At 37.1% G+C, this 6278-nt stretch overlaps 1 protein-coding gene and 1 non-coding gene across 2 annotated transcripts in view; one reads left to right on the forward strand and one right to left on the reverse strand.

Moving 5' to 3' along the window:
- Window positions 1–6278, forward strand: part of CLIC4 (chloride intracellular channel 4) — a 91404-nt gene that overhangs the window by 33146 nt on the left and 51980 nt on the right. The gene's annotated exons all lie outside the window — the stretch shown is intronic.
- Window positions 673–775, reverse strand: LOC119472151. Its single transcript, XR_005201264.1, has one exon. It is a non-coding gene; the product is annotated as a U6 spliceosomal RNA (small nuclear RNA).

The following is a 6278-nucleotide window of genomic DNA, read 5'->3' on the forward strand; positions in this document are numbered from 1 at the left end:
AAAAAAAAAAAAAAAAAAAAAAAAAAACGTGCTGGGTTTAAGTGCCAATTAATGTCAACATTCTGAATATAAAATTAGTAAGGCAGCAATGGCCTCGGGAGCCATTGAGGCATGTAAGACTATTTTTGCCTTTCTGCTAAATGGCCTCAGCTATTGTGCTCTTCAAACCTAAATCTCCTTTGTGTGTGTGCATATGTGGGTGGGTGCATGTGTGTGTGTATTTTGTATTTCTTCCTTTGCCAACTTAGTTCTATTGATGCAGCCCATTTCCTTTAATTTTCTATTATAATTTGTTGTGGCTCAGTAAACCAGATAAACTTGTTAAAATTTGTTTGAAATAAGAATAAATAGTTTCTGAGAGCTTGAATGTTGAGTTAATGAGTCAGGGACATCATCTTTAGTACATGGTCTTGGGGACGTTGGTGCCCAGAAGCCTTTTCTTTAGCCGTGTGCTATCAATACAATGGTCACTACCTATATGTAGCTGTTGAGTGTTTGAAGTATGTGTAGTTTGAGTTGAGATGCGCTATAATTATGAAATATACACCAGATTTTAAAGATGTAGTACAAAGAAAATAATGTAATAACTTTTTATGTGATGTGTTGAAACCATTTTCGATACATTTGGTTAAATAACAATAAATTAACTATACTTGTTTCTTTTACTTTTTAAAAAATGTGGTCTGCTTCACAAATTTGTGTGTCATTCTTGTATAGGGGCCATGCTAATCTGTTTTGAATTGTTCCAATTTTAGTATATATGCTATCAAAGCAAGTACTCTTTTTACATTTTTAATATGATTGCTAGAAAATTTAATATAACATTGTGGCCTACATTACATTGGTTGTAGTTCAGGTAATTTATCTTACTTGATGGTAGTGTCTATGAGTGAGATGGTGGTTGTACTGTGAAAATCTTGAGATCAAGCAGGTGAGATTCTAGCATCTCCTCCTTTGCTAGATAGTATCTACTAACTACTGTGATAGTTTCCTTTGGCATAGGAAACTATCACAGTAGTTAGTAGATAGTATGGACCTTGAAGTTGAAACCTCAGTTGTGACACTCCTCAGTTTTGTATGACCTATGACAAATTACTGAGCTCCTCTTAACCTGAGTTTCCTCATCAGAAACTCATGTGAAACATGAGGAAAACAATTCCTAATTTCATATGGTTATTGTGAAATACATAAAAATAGTTTCATATAGTGCATGTCAACTACAAATACATTACTCAATAAATAGTAGCTTTCAACTTGTTTCCAGACCATTTTGGTGACATTTTGATTTATTCTAGTTGATATTTACAGGCAGAACAATCAAGATAGATCCAGTCAGAAAAAAGGACTATGACTTTGGTCATTTTTTTTTTTTTTTTTTTTTCACTCACTCTTTTTCTTTTCTTTTTTCTTTTTCTTTCTCTTTCTTTTCCTTTCCTTTCCTTTCTTTCATTTATTTCTTTTCTTTCTTTCTTTATTTTATTACTTGTCATTCAGGTTTTTTCTCCCCACTAAAGATTATGTCTTTGATGAAGAATTTGTAAGAAAAAATGATGGACCCTCTGTAAAAAGAAGAGATGTTGCCTCCAGACAGTCAATATTTTTAATTATTTGGTTTATTAGTTATTCTGAAGAGATAATAGACTTTGGTCCTCCTGTTAGGCTTTTGATGAGTGAATGTGAACAAGCAGAAATCGTTTTCATCATGCATCTGTTGTGCCTAGATGGAAAGTCTGGTCATTGTACATCTGACACTTTGTTTTAAAAAGTGGTTCTGGCTGAGTCATTTCAGATTTGATTTTCCTACAGATTAAAGCCTTTGTTTCCATCTTAAGCATATACTTCAAGTAAGTAACAAAAGTACTCAAAAGAAACTCAAGTGACATTAATTCCCTTTGTTATTTCAGCTAGTAGTTTTTGAATGACTACTTTGCATTTAGCATTTATTCAAAAGAAGTTCTATTATATTTAAGCAGTTTGACATTTTGGTACTGACTAGAGACAGTAATGAGATTATTATGTATAAACATTAAAAAATAATTTTCTTAAATCTACGAAGAATAGAAAAAAGCATATTAGTTATAAAAAGATAAATGGGACACAAGTATATAAAATTAATACCCCAGGCTGGGCATGGTACCTCACACTTGTACTCCCAGCACTTTAGGAGGCCAAAGTGGGTGGATCGCTTGAACCCGGGGGTTTGAGACCAGCCTGGGCAACATGGTGAAACTCTAGTTCTACAAAAAAAAATGCAAAAATTAGCTAGACATGGTGGTGCATGCCTGTAGTCCCAGCTGCTTGGGAGGCTAAGTCGGGAGGATCACTTGAGCCCAGGAGGTCAAGGCTGCAGTGAGCCATGATTATGCTGCTGCACTCCAGCCTCGGCAGCTGAGCAAGATTTTGTCTCAAAAAATAAAATAAAAATAATTTCCTTTCCCTACCTCTCCCCAGATCTGTTCTGAGGTAAACAATGTTAATTTTGGTTTATAGTCCTCCATACCTGAGCAGTATTTTCAAGATGTAAATGCCAGGGTTATAGATCTGTGGTGTCTCCTAAAGGGATTTATTTCCCTTTCTATCCCCCAGCAAAGTATAGGCCTACCTGTACTCCCATCTTGAGGTTTCCTTGACCTAGTTGCTCAAAGCAGAGATGTAGGAGTTACTTAATTTCTTTCTTTCTCTCACTTTCCACATATAAACCATCCACACATCTTTAGGATTACGCTACCCCAATTCAATTTAACACATACTTTCTTTTCATGTCCATTGCTTTTACCTAATCCAAAGCACATTTCACCACAACTACCTTAAGAGGCCCCCCAGCTTCAATTCTTCATCAGGTTGATGCCTCCAACCTGTTTTCCACATGGCAGAGTGTTATTTATGTCTTAAATGGAAATCAGATTTTGCCCTTATATACCCCCGCCGATCAAAAGCCTTCAGTGGTATCCTGTTACCCTGTTCTGGCATTGCTTACCCCCTTTCCCCTCCCACCAGTAGAAGCTCCATGAAGTCAGGAATATGTTCTCTGGCACGTACTGTTTTACTGAGCACTTAACCACATGCCGCACTATCTATCTATCTATCTATCTATATATACACACATATATATATGTATATATATGTATATGTGTATATATGTATATATATATATATTTTTTTTTGAGATGGAGTTTCTCTCTTGTTGCTCAGGCTGGCGTGCAACGGCGCGCACAGCTCACCGCAACCTCTGCTTCCTGAGTTCAAGCCATTCTCCTGCCCCCAGCCTCCCAAGTAGCTGGGATTACAGGCATGTGTCACCATGACCAGCCAATTTTGTATTTTTAATTAGAAGTGGGGTTTCTCCATGTTGGCCGGGCTGGTCTCAAACTCTGACCTCACATGCTAGGCAATATTTTAAGAGCGTTTCATCTATTAATTCATTTATATTCATGATAACTGTGTGAAGTAGGTATTCTTCCAACCATTTTACATATAAGGCAACTGAGGCCTAGAGAGGTTTAAGTAACTTACCCAATGTCACATTCATGCTTCAGTACAAGAACCAGTATATCAAACCAGGCACCCTGTGTTCAGTCCTTGCTGTTAAACTTTGTATTAAATGTTTTTTTTCCTACACAGTAGGTACTTGGTAAACATTTGTTAAAAGAATGAATACATTGTTCCCTTTTTGCATAAAATTCAAATACTTTAATTTGGTCTAGAAAATCATGATCTAGTCTTGCCGACACCATTTTCTCATGTACTCACAGCAGTCTTGTCACACGGGCTCTTTGCATGGCTGCTTCCTTCTCATTCTTTATGTCTGAGAGGTCTTCCATGGTCATCTTATCTAAAGTAGGTACTCCTTGTCCTCTCTGAGTACTTTGTTTCCCTTTAGGCAAATCATGATTAATTGTTGAATAAATGGTATAGGCTTGCTATTCCCTGGGAATTTGTAAGAGATGCAGAATCTTGGTTGTTACCCCAGATTTACTGAATCAGAATCTGCGTTTTTACAAGATCTCCTAATAAGTCGTGTTGACATCAGAGTTTGAGAAGCTGGGATAGAAATTGAAAGGACAGGTAATTGAATTATTGGAGGTGAGACTTGAGCTTGACCTGAAGCACAGATGTGGCAGTGAGCATTTCAGCTGGAGGATAATGTGATTGTAGTCACATAAAGGTCCAGATTTATGTGGCCTTATTGTACAGAATGAATGGGAGTGGGGGTGGAGCAGTGCTGCGGGTCCTCAAAGACATCAGCGAGGAAGTCATTCTAGGAAAGGAGGATGGAGAACTTTCTAAGACCTAATTTTTAAAGACTATTGTACACTTTATGGTTTTTATTTTTAATGAAACTATCATATTAGGTAATTGATCATAATTTGGTCATTTACCAAAAGAAACAGCAACAGATAACCTTTGAAAACTACTGGAAGGTGAATCATCTCTCCCATTCAACATTTGAATGACTTTTCAATTCACAGTGACTTAGACTAAAGCAAGAGAACATCACGTGTACTGTTATAAGCTGAACTACTAACTCAAAGGGCTACTGACAAGCCCATAAAACTGAAACTCACAAAACGATTTATTGGGAGATGTTTATGTCACTTTTGAGAAAATATTAAGTGCTTTTTAAATTGTGGTAAGGCTGTGGGGTTTATTTTGAGTTTCATTGTATCCTAAATTGAAATTTAGTACTTCTAGAGTATTCCGAAATTCTTGAATGAATCAGATTAAACTTTGTACACTACAGGTAATGCAAAGGCAGAAACCATTTCTTCTCTTATTCATCACCAGATCTCTGGTGTTTAGTGTAGGTCCTCACATGACTGGTGAATGAATAAAAATTTTTTTTTTTTTAATTTTAAAAGATTGATTTCTATCTGCCCTTGAAGGTAATACATAAATGATACAATAAAAGTGAGCTATAATACAGTTAGAAACTATTAGGACTGAAGTGGAAACTAGATTAATAATTAAAATAACACTTTATTTGGAAATAATTTTATACTTACAGACAAATTGCAAGCATAAGAGGTTGGACACAGTGGCTCTGTAATCTCAGTGCTTTGAGAGGCTGAGGCAGGAGGATTGTTTAAGCCCAGGAATTCAAGGCTAACCTGGGCAATATAGCAAAACTCACTCTGTACAAAAAAGTAAAAAATTAGACAGGCATAACGGTGTTTGCCTATAGTCCTAGCTACTAGGGAGGCTGTGGTGGAAGGATCACTACAGCTTGGAGAGTTCAAGGCTGCAGTGAGCTATGATGGCACCAGTACATTCCAGCCTGGGTGGCAGAGCAAGACTCTGTCACAAAACAAAACAAACAAAATCAGTTCAAAGGATACTCTTTACCCAGGTTTACCTATTGTTAACATTTTACTCTATTTGCTTTATTATTTGCTCTTTTTCTCATAAGTTGCATACATTGTGACATTTTATCCCCAAATACTTCAGTATGGATTCCCTAAGAGTAGGGATATATCTTGTGTATGTAATGCTGTTACATTGCAGTTACGACTTCAATAAATTAATCTTGCTCCCCACCTTCCTTTTCCAGAACAGAAAACTAAGACCCGAAGAGGTTAAGTGACTTGCCCTCTGGTTAGATAGCTTCTAAATGGAAAATCCAGCTTACTCTGCTAGTCAGGTATTAGTCCTGGTCCCTAACATCACAACAGAATCTTTTTTTTTTTTTTCCCTGACAAGCCAAATCATTTAGAATATAATATAGTAATAAAAATTTGTGGCCAGGTGCGGTGGCTCACACCTGTAATCTCAGCACTTGGGGGGGCTGAGGCGGGTGGATCACCTGAGGCCAGGAGTTTGAGACCAACCTGACCAAGATGGTGAAACCCTGCCTCTACTAAAAATACAAAAATTAGCTGAGCATGGTGGCACATGCCTGTAATCCTAGCTACTTTGGAGGCTAAGGCAGGAGAATTGCTTGAACTTGGGAAGCGGAGGTTGCAGTGAGCTGAGATTGTGCCATTGCACTCTACCCTGGGTGACAGAGCAAGACTGTCTCAAAAAAAAAAAATTGTAATTATCTTCTGAACCAGATACACCTATCCACCAGCACTCGATCCATAAAGGACTTTGGATCACCAAAATTGTCCTTGACATTATATTTGGCTTAGTTTAAATATGTCCAAGTTTAAGGCATGATAATGTGGAGGGAATAGACTGTTATTTACCAAATTTGATCCTAACAAACAGTGACCAGTTACTGGCCTACAAAGAGTTGAGTCCAAAAGGCATCATGAGGAATTCAAAGTTTAACCATGGGG

The sequence above is a fragment of the Cebus imitator genome, unplaced genomic scaffold (genome assembly GCF_001604975.1).
Source record: "Cebus imitator isolate Cc_AM_T3 unplaced genomic scaffold, Cebus_imitator-1.0 Scaffold87, whole genome shotgun sequence".
Lineage (NCBI taxonomy): Eukaryota > Metazoa > Chordata > Mammalia > Primates > Cebidae > Cebus > Cebus imitator.